At 37.3% G+C, this 18556-nt stretch overlaps 1 long non-coding RNA gene across 1 annotated transcript in view; it reads left to right on the top strand.

Moving 5' to 3' along the window:
* The first annotated feature begins 17164 nt into the window (after nt 1-17164).
* LOC140696786 (uncharacterized) overlaps nt 17165-18556 on the top strand; it is a 243298-nt gene continuing 241906 nt past the window's right edge. Inside the window, exon 1 of the long non-coding RNA XR_012073296.1 lies at nt 17165-17323. This is a non-coding gene — a long non-coding RNA (uncharacterized lncRNA). The remainder of the gene's footprint in view (nt 17324-18556) is intronic.

Genomic DNA, 18556 nt, shown 5'->3' with positions numbered 1-18556 from the left:
ATACTTCAAAATATAGAGGCTTAAACAAATTTGAAGTTTTCTTCTCTTATAATAATCTGGAAGTAAGTGAGCCATTCAGGTCTGGTAAGAGGCTTAGCACCACAAGGACATTTAAGATTTCATATTCTTTCTATTTTCGTACCTCACCATCTTCTAGAACAGGATTTAAAAATCTTACGCCATGGCCCTTTAGGGAAGTCTAGTGAAGTGTGTCTACTCTATCTCAAAAAATGGTTTTAGATGTAATAAAAATATTAAAAAGACAAATTTGTGATATACTAATGCATACGCTTTTTATTCATTATTAACAAGAACTAGTGCTGTGTCCAATAAATACGTTAGTTTCAAAATAGTGATAAGCATAAACTGATGCTCAGTAATGTGATGAGCATATTATTTTTATTATATATGAATAAATGTGGTATGATATGGAAATATCTATGTTTTTTGATGGTGACAAGGTCACAGATACTGTATATACTACTGCAGTTTGTTGTCTACATTCGTAATTAAAGAAAATACTAAATTTCAATGAAAGCTTATTGAAAATAAAGATGTAACTTCCCATCCAAATTTCTGGACCCCCCAAAATTCTATCCATGGGCCCTTTGAAGATCTGTCAACCCCAGGTTGAGGTCCTGGAGTGTAGAAACTGGCTTACCTCCATGTGTGTGCTTCAGCCCTAACAAAAACGAAAAAGAGAAGTCCAGGGCAAGCAACCTTGTCTTTATGGAGATGAAGTTGTGCTCATCACTTCTCATACTTCATTGACTTCAGCCTAGTTTATGGCTACACCTAGCTTCAAGAGAAACTGGGTTAGAGGGTCTGTAATCAGTGGCCATGTGCACAGTAAAACTGAAGAGTTCTATTGCTAACAGAAGGAGACAAAAGATAAATACTTAGTACCCACTATAGGAATATAGAACTCCCAAAAGTATGTCTGAAATTAAATTTCCCATCAGCCAGGCTCTGAAGAGATTGTGTGATTTAGAGAGGATTATTGTGAGGATTAACTATAGTGTGTTCAAGTGGCTGGTCAAGAGTAAGTGCTCAATAAATATTCACCAAAGCTGACTTGCATTGTAACCAGAGTCTGAAGAATAATAAACTATGGGAGATAATGTATTGGACTTTTGAAGATGAGGAAGGGTCAAAGAGATTTATGTTTAAACTCATTCATTCATTAGTTCATTCAACAAATATTTATTGAGCTCAGACACTCTTCTGGTTGCCAGAGAAATGGCAGTGAGCTATACAAAGTCCTTGCTCTCAGTAATCTTTCATTTATTGAGGGAAAATAGGATAACTAAAAAAAAAATCACATATTGGGAACAAAGGGTATAAAAAGAGATAAGGTAAATTTTATGGTGAATTGCTGTGACAGAGAGAATTATAAGATGGTCTCCAAGATTCCTGCCTCTGGTTACACTCTCTGTATAATAACCCCTCACCATCACCCACTACTTAATTGTGATGGGACCCATGAATTGATGGAGTACCACTTGGATAATTAGATTATGCTATGTGACAAAGGTGGACATATTTTGGAGATGTAATTAAGGCCCCAAATCAATTGATTCTGAGTTATCAGAAAGGAAATTATCCTGGATGGGCCTGACATACTCAGACAAAAGCCCTGAAAGGAGGAACTTGGCCCTATCTGAGGTTAGAAAGAAATTCTCAGGCTGGCCTTGAAGGGGAAAGCAGTCACGTTGTGAGCTGCCTATTGAAGGACCACATGCCAAGGACCTGAGGGCAGTCCCTTAGACTGCTGAGAGCAGATTCCAACTTTTGGCTAGTAAGAAAATAGGGATCTCAGCTATAGAGCCACAAGGAAATGAATTCTGTCAAAAACGTGAATGAGTTTGGAAGTGATTTCTTCCCCAGTCAAGCCTTCTCATGAGAATGTAGTCCAGCCAACCTTGATTACAGCCTTGAGAGAGAAGGTGTGCCCACACTCCTGACCTACAGAAGTTGTGCAAAAATTAATGCATGTTGTTTTAAACCATTGGTTTGTGGTAGTTGTTACACAGCATAAAAATTAATACAAATACTATTTTTAATGGGATGGTTAGAAAAGTTCTCTCTGATAAGGTGAGTTTGCTGGAGTGAAGGCTTGAAGGAAGTGAGGAGCAAATTGTAAGGACAGCTGAAGGAAGAACAGAGGAGTGACCATTCTTGCTGGTGTGTAGAGAACAGTCCAGGGACAGGCACGAATGGAGAAGGAGGCACCAGTTAGGTTGAGAGAAGATGGGCACTTAGAATAGGATGTTGTGGTGGAGGGCATCAGATTATGGACAAAATTTGCTAAAGGATTAGATTTGGAGTGTTAGAGGAAGAGGATTCAAAGGAAAGCTCCTGAATGCAGTTGCTACTTGCTGTAATGAGAAGACTGGGGCAGGGTTGTGGTGAGGTGGGGAGAAGCAGGCTTTAGGGAGAAGTCAAGAGTTTGGTCTTGGATATGTGAAGTTTGAGATGCCATCCAAGTGAATTTGTCAAGGGGGCAGTTGTACATGTAAGTTTGGAGTTTAAGAGAGAGGTTGGAAATGGAGATAAAATAGAAAGTTCCAGCATATAGTTGCTATTTAAACTATGAGACTAGAAGAGAATACCCTAAGAGAGAAAATTCATAGAACAGTATACTTGAAAGCCACCTTAAGAGATTATCAATCTATGCATGAAGAAACTCCAGCCCAGAGAGGCAAAGTGACATTAGGCCTGTAACTAAGGGCAAAACCTGTTACTAGCAGAGCTTAACGAAAACCCAGGCTTCTTGATTCCCAGCTCAGAGATTCTTTTTACCAAATATCACAGGTTCCTTTTCTTTTGCTTTTCTAGGGTATTTCTTACACTTGGAAAAGAGCTGTGCCAAGTCAAGATGACTCTTTTCCATTCGTGGGTTTACAAGCCCCAGACCCAGACCTCTGAGGCATCCCCACCCCAACCTTGATTGTCACCCCTCAAAGTGCTGATTAGATCTGATGGCTGTGGGAGGCTGGGTCTCATGTAACAAATGAAAATGTATGCTGTGATGTCTATAAACCTCACCCCATCAAATTAATAATGAAAAGCCTCCCATCAAAGCCCTCCTTGTGCTCAATAGCCTGTGGCACATTTGGACTCATCAATAGATGTTCAACAATATTACAACTTGTTTAAATCTTGGTAAAGTAGTGTTGTGCACTATTGTTATTGACTTCCCCTTTCTAATTACCACCCAAAGGTGACGGATGTTATAGCTCTAATGACTGCATTCTTGGAGAGTGAATGGCTTTGGGTCTCCACTCATTGTATCTGAGCTGTTCCGATGGAAGAGAACCCCTGGTGAAAGCAGGTCAGCTTTAGCAAGACCACCGTATTGAGGCCCAGGTGACGTGTGAGATCATTCCCAGAGGGATCTCTGTGACTGGTTTGAAACCAGAAATTTTGGAGTCTGTGTGACTGTGAGGCATGGTCATTGCATGTATAGCCGGCTTCAGCCAGATTCTATGACAGTCCACAACTCAGGTGGGCATATAGCTTTCTTCGTTTTTTTCCCCCTGTAACTCAGTTTCTGTTTTGAGACTCCCTTCTTCTGGTTGGCAGAAACATAATCCCCCTCCTTTGTTTTGTGATGTGGCCTAAGTTTTTTTGTGGGCATGGTTTTGTGGTACCCGGGCATGAAGGGATTGCCTGTGGGCTTTGATACTGTTCAACACATTTGACTACTGAGATATTCATTTTTTCATCTGGTCCACTCACGTTGAACCACGTGATGCCCATGAAATTTTCTTTTTTCCTTTCATGTCTCCTTCAAGCCTAGTGGCTTTCTTCTATTCCTATGTGTTGTTACCATTCTACTTTTTTTTGGGGTCCTAAAGCTCAGAGATCTCTTTGAGGCTTCCTAAGGTGCTAGCTGCATGGACTTCCTGTGATTCCTCCCCTCTTTGCTTCCTGAGCCCTGTCAGGGTCCTGGCTCTAGGAAGGACCAACATTAAATTTCATTACTGTCCCCTTCTCTGGGGAAGACTTTTCTGGTTTCTCTCGGAAGCTCTCACACTCCTCAGATCCCACTTCTCTCCAACGTTGTTTTTCATGCCCAGAGTCCTCTCTCGTTCCCTAAAAGTTTAGGTTTTGGAGTTTAGAGTTAGTGTACAGTTTTTTCAAAATAAAATTTATTCTGAGACAATAAGCACAGTTTAGTTGATTGTTTTTGTGGAGGGGGTGATGGGATAAGGGAGGAAGAATGGAAAAAAGTCAGGAGGTAGGAAACTAAGTTGGCTAATATAAAAGTAATCACGCCACAACAGGATGCTACTGGAAGCTAGACTTTCCCTCCTCTAGGTCCCTGGGAAGCATTCTGATAATTGGACATTACTTCCTGTGCAGGGTGGTAGGGGTTGTGGTTAGTCACTTAGAAGTAGACAGAAGTATTTCGAGAAGATAGTGCTTCTTTAGAAACTTCTCTAATTCTTTCACTGTATATTTGTATTTTAGAAATTTGATAATGATTGAAATTTGGTAAGATCGAAGAATGGCTCCTTTTCTCAGATTCTCATTGTGGTCTATTTTCTATTATCTTTTATTAGTTCCATTAACTTCTTTTACAAGAGAGTAGAAGTGCAGGATCTGTTTATATGATTTAGCTCTGTATATCCAGTATAATGTATGCTACATAATAGGCACTCGATATACTTTTTGAATGATTATTTGGGTCCCAAGAAAAGACTATTGGAAGTTAAGTTCATTGGTATAGAAGACTATGGTTTTTAAAAAGTGTCATCCATTCAATCATTTTATTTACTTTTTATTCATCAAATATTTGTGAAACACCTGTAATATTTCAGGACCTGTGCTAGGTCCTTGAATTAAAAAAATTAGGAGGACATATCCAGTCTTTGAGGGGTTCATTTTTATTAACCTGTACCTTAACTGACATTATCAGCTGCATAGAATTCATTCTAAGTATGTAGCATAGTATAACAAGTATCCTGTACACGTGTGGATAGTTTCTAATCTTCAGCTCTTTCAAACAATGTTGATATGAGTCATCATAGGTAAACATCATTTAATACAAGTGCATGTATATATGTAGAATAACTTTCCAAATTGTCCTTCATAGAATACCCCTATCAGTAATATATTACAATTTATATCTGCTTTTAAAATGTCCCAACCTTGATTGCTGCTAGCAATTACTCTAGGATCTTTAATTTGTTCATTCTAAGATCCAGAAACATCTTCTTCCATTCTCAGGCATTACACTTAACAGAAACCCTAAATTCTGTGGATTGGACCACCATTTCCCTAAGTGTGTTCTGTGAAACACTAGTCCTACAAGATATAGAGTCTAACAGTTACATAAATACCACATAACATGTTTCCCTCTTGTAGAGTTACAGTGCACTTTAGAACAATAAAGAAACTTCTTTAACTGTGTTTAATCCCAGTGTTTTCCAAACTTTTGAAAAATCACTTTTTAAACCGATTTACATCTCTTATAACACACACACATGCATGTACATACACACATGCATGTGTGCACGCACACACACACTTTGAGAAACCTTGGAAGGAATATTAACATTGATGCCCTACACAAAAACTCCTCAGACATTCTCAGAAAGGACTCATTTTTTTCTGAAGATAATTTCTGAGGTTCTTCTGACAGGCCAAGAATTCTTCTCATTTCCTTGCTTTACACAGTTCTAATTCACTTGCAGACATATGCATGATTTCCTAGTTCGTTACAACTGTAGCCACCCCCTTGGTAGAGCTGAGAATACTGAAAGAAATTTCTAGTTTGGATAAACTAGAAGCTACCCATTTCACCTCCCAGCTTTGGAGCTGGTAGCTGCTGTTGCATTTCCTTTTCATGAGACTCTACTTAGAATCATGCAAACTTAGTAGCAGAATAAAATGAAACTAAAGTAAATCTAGTTTCATAGTACACTAATCTTATAGGGTGCTTAAGCACAAAAAGGGTTCTGTGGCCTAATAAGTTCAAGAAGCACTGTATAGTATATTTTTGGAGATTTACAGTGTATTAAAAACTTGAGAAATGTTGCAGCAAATTAACTTCTTTTAAACTAGCATTTTCTAAACTTATGGGACCATCAAACCCTTTTTGTCATGTTAACATTTTATTGGACTGATGTTCTATAAAATATGCTAGAGGAAATACTGACTAAACTAACTCATGTTTCAAGGATAAGGTAAAAACTCAGAGAAGTGAGGCTACTTACCCAAATTTATCAAACTTAATTTTCTTGAATTTGAATTCAGTTCTGCCTAATTTTTTTCTTTTTTCTCTTTTAAAAATCTTGTGCTATGTTATGTCAAAGTGGTTAGGAAAAAGTTAAATTTAAACATGTAGACTGATATTTACTACTGAATTGTCTGAACAATTGTTTGTGTAATCAGGGGTGAATCCCAAATATAATTTTAAATTCATTTGAATCTGACTGCCTTTTCAACCAAAGTTTAATTTTAATACTTTTACTTTAAATGATTGCTTTTATAGGTTTAAACTCCATTATTTCAGATAGTTAATATACTGTTATTGCCCTTTTCATAGTTGCTGGCTTTCTATGTTACTTGAAACTTGATTTAAATTTATATGTATTCCACCTCTATTCAAAAATTATCTTGGCCCTTAAGTTTCACTGAACTTCTGCCCCAACCTTTGTAGGAGAAAACAAAGTTGCCCAATTTTTTCTCTCAGCAATCTCTTTGATCATCCTTTACTTTATCCATCCACAGACTTTATGGACACAGGTACTAGGCATTGAGCTAAATATCACAGCTGACACAATGGGTAATATGTATATGGTAGTCCTTTGGTATCTGGTATCTGCAGGGGTCCTGAGATCTCCAGCAGATTTCAAAATCTGAGGACCACAAGTTCCTTATATAAAATGGTGAAGTACAGTCAGCTCTCCCTATCTAGAGATGTGGAACCTTCTGATCCCAAACCCCAACTGTACATAGTTTCTGACCTGGACTAGCTAGCATTCTGGCTGAGAAATATCAAGACCTCTGGCTGAGACTCAGTGTGGTAAAGGAGCATGGCTGCTGTGTATGGATGCATAGAGAATGCCTGCACAACTCTGGGGGACACCATCCACACAGATAATGATATGTTGGTTGCCTCTGGAGTTGTGCCACACAGAGGCCCTGAACCAGGGGCCTGTATTAGGACTCTATTCTAGCCACCTATATGTTAGGGTTTTTGGCCTTGCTCCAGGAAATCATTTGTGGGTGGAGTTAGAGTGGGAGAAATAGCTTCTATTCTGAACAACAGAATTTTTCACATTGTAGGTCACCATTTATTAAGGCAACTCGAAGCTAGGGAGATAGGCTGGCTTCAGGGTCAGCTTTTAAATGTGACTCAGAAGTTGAATTTCACCTGTGACCTGGCTCTACTCATAAACTATTTAGACAGTGAGCATGGAAGTACTAAAACTTGTTCTGGTTTGGAATCAACTCACTGAACAAAGCAAGAAAAAAAAAATCACAGCTAGAAATCAATAACAAAAAGGAAGCTAGAAAATTCCTAAATATTTGGAAAATTAAGACATATGCTTCTAAGTAACAACCCATGGGCTAAAGAAGAAATCATGATGGTGATTTGAAAATAGTTTGAACTGAATGACTTAAAAAATTTTACATACCCAAACTTGTAGGATATAGCCAATGCTTTCCTTATTGGGAAATTTATAGCCTCAAGTACATATGATAGAAAGATGGGAGGCTGAAATCAATGAGTTAAGCATCATTTTAAGAAGTTGAGAAATAACAGCAAATTAAACCGAATAAAGCCGTAGGAATGAATAATAAAGATAAGAGTAGAAAGTAATGAAGAGGAGAACAACAGAAAACTCCAAACATACAATAGAGAGGATCAATGTGGGCAAAAGTTGTTTAGAAGATGCTAATGAAACTGATAAATCCTTTGTGAGGCAGAGAGGGAGGAAGGAGAGGAGAGAGAGAAAGGAAATATCAATGTCAAGAATAAAAAAGGGATTATTGCAGATACCACAGATACTAAAATGATTAACAAGAAGCTATTATGAATAACTTTATAGCAATACTTTTGAAAACTTTGGTGAAATAGATATAATCTTAAAGAAATATAATTTATTTAAAAGTACATCAGAAAACAGAAAAAAATCTGGAGAGTCTTTTAACTATAAAGAAAGTTGAATTTATAATTAAAACTTTTCCTGCAAAGAAAACTACAGATCAGATGGCTAGTCAGTAAATTACATCAAATATTTAGGAACAAAATTAATCTTACACAAAAGAGAGAACATTCCTGACATATTTTTAAGTTGAGCATAAGGCCTATCTTATACATTCATAGAAATTTTAAAAAGACCCAATCAAAATATTAGCAAACCAAACCCAGAAATATGTAACAAGGAAGGCAAAATTGGTGTAGCACTTGAAATCAGTATTATTCACTTAGAATAAGTGATAAAAAGTGATCATCTCAATAGATTGAGAAATCACATCTTATAAAATTTAATATTGGTTTGTAACAAAAAGTTTTAGTGAATTGGAAATACAGGAAGACTTCCTTAATATTATCAAGGGTAGCTATAAAAATATCTATTCTTTATGGTTAGAAGCTTTTTCTTTGAGATCAGGAATAGTATAAAGATCCCCATATCACTATTTCTCTTCAGTATTTTACTGGAAATGCTGTCTAGTGCAGAAAGTCAGGAAAAACAGGGGGAAAAATGTATACAGATTGGAAAGGAAGAAATAAAGGTGTTATTCAAAGATGATCTGATTATGTAAAAAATCCAGAAGAATCTACATAAATTATTATAATTAATAAATGACCTCGGCAATACTGGATGTAAGGTCAATATTGAAATATAAATTGTATGGCTATAGATACTTGCAATAAAAAGTTAAAAAATAAATAAAATATATTATTTACAGTGGCACAAAAATGTTAATTATCTAGGAACAAATCTAGAAGTGACATGTAAGACATCTATGCAGAAAACTACAAAATATGACTGAAAAAATTAAAAAGAAAATATAAATAAATGAAAGGAAAACCCATGTCCTATGTGGATTTAAAGACTCAATATAAAGATGTTAATGGTCTCCAAACTGCTCTTGTCAATTCAATCCCAAATAAAAAGCCTGACCCCAATGTAAAGCTTTTTTTTTTTAGTGAAATAAAGCTGATTCTAAAATTTATAGGAAGATTCAAAGGATCAAGAACTGTCAAAGCATTCTTAATGAAGATCTAGTCAGAAACCAATGTGGTATGAATACATAAAATAGTGGAATATAATAGAAAGTTCAGGAGTAGACTACGCATGTATGAACATTGAATTTATAACAAAGGTGGTGCTCCAAAATAGTTGGGAAGCTCAGTCTTTCAATAAATTAGGCTGGGACAGGTGAATAAAAACTCATGGAAAAGAGAAATCTTGACCCGTATGTCGTATTATATACAAAAATCGGTTCCTGATAGATTGTAGATGCAAATGTACGAGGTAAAACAGTAACATTCTAGAAGATAATGTAGGAGAATATGGTCCAGGTAGAAAAAGTACTAGTTATAAAAGAATAAAGACAAGTACGGCTACATTAAAATTTAGAACTTCTTTTTATCATAAGAAAGTTAAAAAAGCAAGAAGGTATTTGGAACAAATATTATAGATGAAGGACTTATATTCAAAATTAAAAAAAAAGGAAAGAAAAGAAAAGTTGATTTGAAAACAACCTAATAAATATATGAGTAAGAGACTTCAACAGGTACTCCACCAAATATAAAATTTAAGTGGCCAAAACATATATGATATTTTCTTCATTTTCTTAGAAGTCAGGGAAGTACAAATTAAAACCAAAAGAAGATACTACTGGTTTTCTTCCTGAATGGCTAAAATTAATAGAACTGGCAAATGCTTGGTGTTCTTTGAGATATGGAGCAAGGGAATCACTTACGCTGAAAAGTATGATGGTATGATCACTTTGGAGAACAGTTTGTTGTTATCGACCATTGAACTAATATGGAGTAGATCTGGAATATAATCCCAAGCCTGTGAGACAGGAGATTCAGCCTACTAGTGAATGAATAAGTGAATAAATAAATAAAGAAGTAAGTGAATAAATACGGGCTCCCTAACTTGCTTAGTTCAATGTGGAACCATTTTGGAAATCTGTAATGGACCCACAATGCCAGATGCTTCATGCTAAAACTGCATTAAAAGTTATTATGTGTTTTTATAGTTCTTTTGATTCCATTAAATTTGCCTGGTGATAACTGTCAAGTGAAACAAAATGAGAATAGAGGTGGAAATTCATGTTTCCTGTAGAAAATTCTAATATATATTATTCACTTCTCTAAGTTGTCTGACTACCTGAGAGATAGGACTCCTTTGCTGGATAATGCTTTGACTATATTTTACTTTATGGACATGTAATTTTCTTAATGTTATAACAGTTCCATCCCTTTGATGAAATTTTACCATGATCCTCTCTGCAGTCTTACATTTTGTTTATTTCATTTATAGTATTTATCAGTCTGTCTCCTATATCTTCCACTGGTTGGTACCAAATTTTAGCCATTCTGTTTTTAAAATGTTTGAATATTCTTCAGTCTCTGCCTCCCATTGCTACTCTTCTAATCCAAACCTTCTGGACCTTTAACCTAGACTATTACATTAATATCCTCACTGAGTTACATTCATTCATTTATTCATTCCATGTTTATTGAACACTTACTATGAACCAGGTCTTGAGTATAGAATGACAAAACGTGGTCTCTCTTCTCAAGGACCTTATGCTTAACTGAAGAAAAAGAGACATGAAAACAGAAACTTATAGCATAGTTTGAAAAGTGCTTCAATAGAAATATATTCAAGATGTTATGGGAACGCAGAGGGAGAAATAAAGAATTCTCAGTGGGAAGTCAGGGAAGTCTTCACAGAAGTTGTGATGTTTGAGAGAAATCTGTAAGGAAGAAGAGTTTTTCACTGGATGGGCAAGAAGAACTGCAATTCAGGGAGAAGAAATAACTTAGGTAAACTCAGTGAGATGTGAAAGAACCTCCTCTCTATTCCCCACTTGTGATATATGGCATACAGCCACTCAAAGTTATGTTTTATAAAAAGAAATTGGGTGTGCAATCTACTCTCAAAACTTTTAACGACTCCCCAGTTTCTTTAAATCAGAGGACAAATTACTTGGTCTCAAAGCATTCTTTCCAGTTTTCCTTCTTACAACTGTTTTGAGATTAGGCTATGCCAATTTGGTTAATCTAAGAACTCTTATTTCTTAGAACTCCCTCCCTGTAAGGTTTCTGCTTACAGTTGTTCAAAAGAAGAACTTGGGTGAACTTTGAGAGGTAGGAGAGAAGTAGCAGGCCATGGTTAGATGCAAAGCCTGATAGATTTTGGTGGTCCTCTCTCTGTGTCTAGCTCATCTTCCCAGTTGCTGCCCTGATGACCAATAATGGCCTCAAGCTCACTATCAGACTCCTGACTGTAGATGCGCAGAGATGTTGGCTCCTTAAGGGGTAGTAGCTTTCCTTGGCCCTGCCCACAAGTTCCTCCTTTGTTGTTTCACTTTGTTGGCTGGCTGGATTGGTTTCTTGCATATTCCTGCAAGCTCTGGCTTGTCCTCCCTTGCCAGTGCTTCAGGTAGACTGCTTAAAGACTTTCCTCTGATCCCCCACCAGAATTCACTTCTCCAGCTCCTTCACCTTTGCATAAGGTCTGATTTCGAAAACAAATCCCTTATTCCTGAATACTCATGGTGGCTGTGAACCCTGACTGATAGAGAGGGGGTTTCTTGAATAGGCCACAAACCTTGACTGCAATATTCCCTTCTCTTACTACCATTTCTAGCATGGGAAAGTCTTGTTTTTAAAGGTTCAGTTTAAATGTGTCTTCCATTGTGAAAATTTCTGGAACCTTTCTGCTTGCCAGTTTCATACAAACAGTCATCCTAAAATACTGTGGACACTTTTTCTTTACTTCTCACTTGAATTATAGTTTCATGTTTGTTATTCTGTCTTCACCACTAAATTGTGAGCTCTTTAAGGTCCAGGAACATGTCTTACTGTCTTTCCTGTCCTTCCCTGTTCCTCCATCCCTTCCTCATACAGGGCTGTGCAAAGCTTCAGTAACCAGTTTCAGCTTATTGACTCGCATGTACGACATAAGAGTTGCTTCCAAATCCATAAGGTTAGGTTACTGATAGCCCCCAGATAGGAGGATTCAAGGTTGAGAATCAGATGACCTTGTAGGCAAAAGAGTTGGACTTTATATGGAGTATGAGCTATAAAAATATCAAATCACTAAAAAAATTAAATTAATAAAAAATATGGGAGTTTGGTCAGTATTCACTAGAATGGCTCATAAATGCACATCTACTAAAATTCTGAAATATACCATTTATTTATTTTAGATTAGATATTTGTTCTTCTAGAAGTGCTGAATATTTTATACATGTCTAAAATATCTTAATTTAGTTTTAAGCAATTTAAGCATCAACTCTTTGTCATCTTATTAATTATTTTAATTACATGAAATTTCTCACTAATGCGAGAAATATGCCTGTGATAATCAAGGAATAAAAAATTTAAAGACATGGGGGAGTATCACTCTTACATTTAATAAACCTGGAAAAGAAAAAAAAAACAAAGAGTTGGGGAACTGAGGAAGTGGGTGGACACACACAAAATCATTTTAACTATTTTGAGATGAAAATAAAATAGTAAGATTAACCGACTAAATAAAGAGAATACCAATGACATACTATTCATTATTAGTTGGTTGTAAAGGTTACATCATAGTTAATTTTTATTTCCCACTTTTTGGGGTACTGCAAAATATTTTAGGATTCTCTCTACTCTTGTTTCAACAATTTTTAAAAAATGAATTCACTTCCTTCCTTTTGGGCTTTTGTGTCTTCCCCACTATCCAAATATTTAGTGTATTCTCTGATATAGTAGCTTAGAGTTGTTGCTTCTCTTATCTCAGGTCCCACTTATATTTAGGAATGCAGAGTGACTTGGATGTTAAAGATGGAGAAGAGAGAGAGAGGAAGAGGGAGGGAGAGAGAATGAGAGAGGGAAACTAGCAAATACGCAAACCCTGAGCCTTTGGGAAAATTTTATTTAACCTATTGATTCTCATTGACTTGGTTTTTCTCACCTCCTCTCCCTAATACAGAGACATAGAGACTTAGAATCTCTCTCTGCTCAGCTAGCTTCATGCGCAAGCATGCTCAGCCCCCATACTCATATCTTTTCTTCCTTCCAGTGGGCACAGGAGTGCAGCTCTGAGCCAGGTTTTACCTTTTTTCAGTGTCCTCAGAGAGAGAGAGAGAGAGAGAGAGAGAAACATTGCAAAAATTCGTGTTCTTCTGCCTTTTTGGCTCCCTTTCCTCTTCCCTACACCACTTTCTCTTTTTCTAATTATCCCCATTCAGAGGAACTCATAAATCTCATACATTGTAACTGAAAGTGAAATTCTCCTAGTTGCTACAAAGCTGCTCAAAGGAAATCCACAGATACTGGAATTCTTTATAAAGGGTTGTTCATGGCTCATGAGGGTTACTCTATATTCAATATTAATAATATTCATGTTCTTGTAGATTTGCCTCCATTTGATTTCCTAAAAAAAAAAGAAATGGTGATTCCTTATAAAATCTTTTTCAACTCCTGTTAGAAACGTGAAGATTATTTATCTTAATTGTTTTATTTTAGGAACTTTTTGGTAATTCTTGATAATTAACCTGATTGGCTGAGGGAGAAAATTGCTGAGAGATCAAATTGCTTCATGTTTGAGAACTTGGTCATTTAAAGACAGCTCACTCAGATTTCATGATAACCAGATCCTGAAATGGCCAGCCATTAGATTTTGTGTTTCAGCAATTGGACGGGATGGCCCATTGATTGCCCATTCATTGTGACAGCCCAAAGCTCTGTGATTGACCAGCGTCTGGTTAACTCAGTTGACCTGGATACCAAAGGTCCCTGTGATTGCTCCTTGAACCTTAAGGGGAGCTTGAACTGCCAAGGACTAGTCACATGCCTATTTTGTTTGCAGAATTGTCATTGTCAGAGAAGAAAATTGATAGTCCACCTTTGTTCTTTCATAGTGCTGGATGGAAAAAACAAAACAAAACAAAAATAAAAACTGACCAAAAACCCCCATAGCATTTTGGGAAATTCGTTCCTTTACAGAGATGCTTTATCATATCTATGTACCCTGGTAAGCACAATAAAAAAAAAATTCAAGTGCTATTTACACAGCTGGGTTTATTTGGTTTGTAGGTAATTTAAAGGTGCTCTAAACCAGTAGTTCTCAAAATGTGGTCCCCAGAGCAGCAGCAGCATCACATGGAAACTTGTTTGAAATGCAAATGAGGCCCCCCACCCCAGACCTACTAAATAAAAAACTCTGGGGATGGGGCTTAGCAACCTGTGTTTCAACGAGCCCTCTAGGTGATCCTGGAGCATGCTCAAGTTGAGAATAACTACTGTTAACTCTTATTGTCTGGAGTTTTATTCAGACGGTGGCAGCTGGGATCCTATTCCGTCTGCTCTCTTCTCTCGCCCTTTTCTCCTGTGTCCTCCAGAGTCAGAAGAGTCACTTCTGTCGTTCCTCAATCCCTCATGGCCCTTTGAAACCTCTACTCCTGAGGGCCTGGATGGGCTGCTTGATGTTAGGGTGTGCTGGGAACATGATCTGTCATCTCATTAGAACGTAGCAGTTAAATCAGAGCTTCCCATCTGGTATGGTTAAGTAGCACTGCTAACCTTCTACATTGGCCTGGGTAGCTGCACACTTACTGCAAAAGAAAGCAAACTATTTCCTTTGTGCTCCCCACCCCTAGAATCATAGGGGAGAGGTAATGGTCAACCCCTTCAAAGTAATATTTAGAACATCAGCCTGCAATTTTAAGCTTTCATTCTGGAAGAAAATTTCCATATTTTCTTTATGAGCCCAGTGTGCTGGAAGTCCACAACAAACCTGGAATTTTTAAGACCTATTGCTTTGAAAAGAGTGTGGCCATCTTCTATGCTATATGTGAGATTTAGGAGCTCAGAAAAATGTCAGCTTGCAATGCTGTCCCAACATTGTGTCTTCTCCTTGTTCAAAGGCTCAGGGATGCGAGCGAGGAGGTTGAAGATACAGATGTATTGGTTGCAACCAACAAAGTTTACTGAAACCAAATATATCTAAGAAAAACACATTGGTGTGTTTCTTTCCCCCACTAGAGCTGCCCTGGATAAAATGTGGGTGTCATTTGAAAAGGGCATCATTTCCAATGAATTCTCAAAGTGTCACACAAGGTATTGATTGATCAGTCTTGCCTTCAGCATTACTGGGGCCAGAGTGGAGCTGTCCTTGTGATCCAATTTTCAAAGCTCACAGACACCTTCACTCCTTGGCAAATAGCATCAGCAAGTGGCAGGATGGAGGGGGCCAGAAGGATGCGGGTGTGTGTGTATGCAGGAATAGTCTAGCAGAAAGGTGGCAAGACTAAGTGATTTTGTATCATGGTCAGTTTGTCTAACCAGTACAATGTTGAAAGCTGTAAGTATTGTACCTCAGGTATGTTAGATAGTTAGGAGTCTGCTATATTTTCTTTAATAAGCAACATTAAGCCATTAATAAGTCAAAAGCAGGTTCTAATCAATGAGGAATACCAATGCCAACATTGGTGAAATCATTTTAAGATGACATTGTTTGCTGTTATCTTCAAGTTCATATTCACAATACAGAATGGAAAAGAAGTACATGCCCAACTGTGTTTCCATTGCAATACAAACCATAGTTATGTTTAGTACAGGTGGTTCTTAAAATGACAAATATACAGTTTAGGCAAGTGACTTTTAAGTGCTACTCCCTTGCTCTAGGATAGCATGTACGAATGGATGCCTGAAAGTATGAGTAGGTAGCTCTACCTTGGCCTGTGTCACAAAAAGTGTGGAGGTTGGTTGAGTGGTCTTAGGCAAGGTGTATCTCTTTGTGGGCTTCCATTTTTCTACTTATAAAATGAGAGACTGGACAAAATGATTTCTAAATTCTGTGGCAGCTCTGACATTATCTGATTTTTTTCCCCATAGGTTTTACTCAGGGGCAACAAGATTGAGGCTGCCGGATAAGGAGTTGGTTTGAGTGGAACGGAGGTTGCAGAGGGCTTTTTGCCTCCTGGGAAAATAGTTTCCTGATGTGTGAACTCTGGACTACTTAAGAAAAATAAGCACCAGATTTGCAGCTGGGTGGGTCAACTTCAGGGCTCTTCCCCTGGAGCTTCCTCTTACTAACTCTAGAGCCTTTGGACCTCAGTGCTGGGACTGTTGGTGCTGGAACCCTGCAGCCGGGGAGTTGGACAAGAAGTACTCATAGGAATTGAACTGAGAGTTCCAGGGGACTTTGCTCCTCCTTAGCACTCTCATATGGAACCCTCAGGGCACACTGTGGTGGGGAACATGCAAAGGCATTTCTTTCCTCCTTTGCAGAAGAGAAAAGTATGCTGTGATTTATTCACTCTAATTTTTACACTCTTTCAACTTTGTGGACTTGTCACATTCTGTGTTCATTTTTCTTCTTGCTCTTTGGATATTTGCCTATCGCAAACGTGGACAGAGGAAGCTCTTTTAGTCTTAATTAGCCTATGCCTAATCCAGACATCACAGGGCTGCTGGAAGTTTAAATGCAGCACTGCATTGAAAGCACTAGATCTGGTACAGGATGCTAAATGTGTAACATTTGGTTATTTCCAGTGGACTACAAGCCCCTCAGAGACCAGGATTGTGCCTATTCTTCTTTGCATCTTCTTTGCTTAGCACTTTGTGAAGTTTGATCAATGCTAGTTGAATGAAGAACTCAATTCAAGACTTGCCTCTGTAGCTCTTACAAGCTTCTTGACCATCTGGACTTTTAGGGGGGTTCAGGAAAAGCATTGGTATTTGTTCTTGGCAGGGAGGAAGTTCACTTAGACTTCTGGACATTTTTGTGGTCCATGTGTTCACATGGTGCTTGGATCTGATAATTGTGACTCTCCCTCATAAGAGAATCCCAGGTAGAAAATTCTGTCCAGCTGTTGACTTGTTAAAGCTATGCCTAGCTTCAACCTTTGCTCTCTTGCTGGGACATCTGTGCTTACAGTTCACTTTTGTTTGTTCTTGCAGCCCAGTTTCCAGATATATGCAGGTCAATGGACTGACGCAGCCTGTCCTCCTGCCACACCCTCCTGGGGGCCTGTGCCATTGGTCAGCACTTCCCTCTGAAGGAGGTGGGCTTATCATCAGTCTGGGTGTGTGCACTGGAAATGGGACAACCATCCTGCCACAGGGGTGAGTGACACCTACACTGGCACCATTCTAGATGATGAAACTGAGGGGCTACTTAATAAAGTGGCTTCTCCAACCAGAAGGGTGAAAAAAATCCAATAATTATTCTAGAGGGAGAAGTAAGTGCTGAAACTGGGTGATGTCAGTTATTTTGCCTAATGTCAGGTATTTTATCCAATGATACATCATAACTTTTTAGTTTTATGGATTAAGTGATTTTATCTTTTTGAATGGAAAAAATACTAACGTGTGAAGTTCTGTGATATTTTCCTCAATTAGTTAATAGCCATATTGGGTCTAGAATCTAGAGTGTTTGACCAAAAGCCTTTTTCCTACTGCACCACACAATTTCAAGATACCTAGATCATTCCTGCCTTATTATTGGTTTGCTGGCTATCTACTGCTGAAAAGCTTTCTGCTGCTTATGGAGGGAAAGTTCAGCTACTTTGAAAACCATTTTACCAAAGCAAATAGCCCAGTTCCCCACCACTGTTCCACACATTAGGCAAATCAAAATGTGAAACTTACATTGTATGTTTGAAAACATCCCAAATGATTTCAAAGGCAAGTTATTGTTCCACGTTTTACAAGGTTTTATGTTTATTTATTATGTTATGTGTGCAAGTTAAAAGAACATTTAGGTAAGTGAAAAAATAATTGTTTATTATCTTGTAATTCCAACTTAACATTATTTCTGGCATTTAGGAAATTTCTTTCCAGTATGTTTTCTCTGTACCCATTTCCATTCATCTAGTTATAATTATTTTGTTGATGATATTTGGTAGTCTTCTTCACTTAATATTACAATAGAGAATTTTCTCTTTATTACATATTCTTCATAGCCATTTGTGCTTTACAGTGGTTCATTATATTGAGTGACCATATCACAACTTCATCATTCCATATTTTTGAAATTTAGATTATTTCTTTTTTATGCTATTTCATGTACTACTGCTGTGAACCTCTTCAAGCATAAATATTTTTCATTATTTAAAGTTATTTCTTTAGGTTAAAGACTATTGATATATGCTGTTGAATTATTTTTTAAAATGGTTTTAACAACTTCTGCTGCCTACGTGATATTTATTTGTCATGCTTCACCAGTCTTATGAATTATTATTAAATTTCTTTAGCTAATTGATAGGTAAAAAATGGTAACTTGTTTTAATTTTTGATTTGTTTTTAATTGCCGTTTCTTACTTTCATTATTATTGGAATTTTGAGTTCAATTAAATT

Source organism: Vicugna pacos, chromosome 6, assembly GCF_048564905.1.
Source record: "Vicugna pacos chromosome 6, VicPac4, whole genome shotgun sequence".
Lineage (NCBI taxonomy): Eukaryota > Metazoa > Chordata > Mammalia > Artiodactyla > Camelidae > Vicugna > Vicugna pacos.
This window is presented reverse-complemented; position numbering and strand designations above follow the sequence as displayed.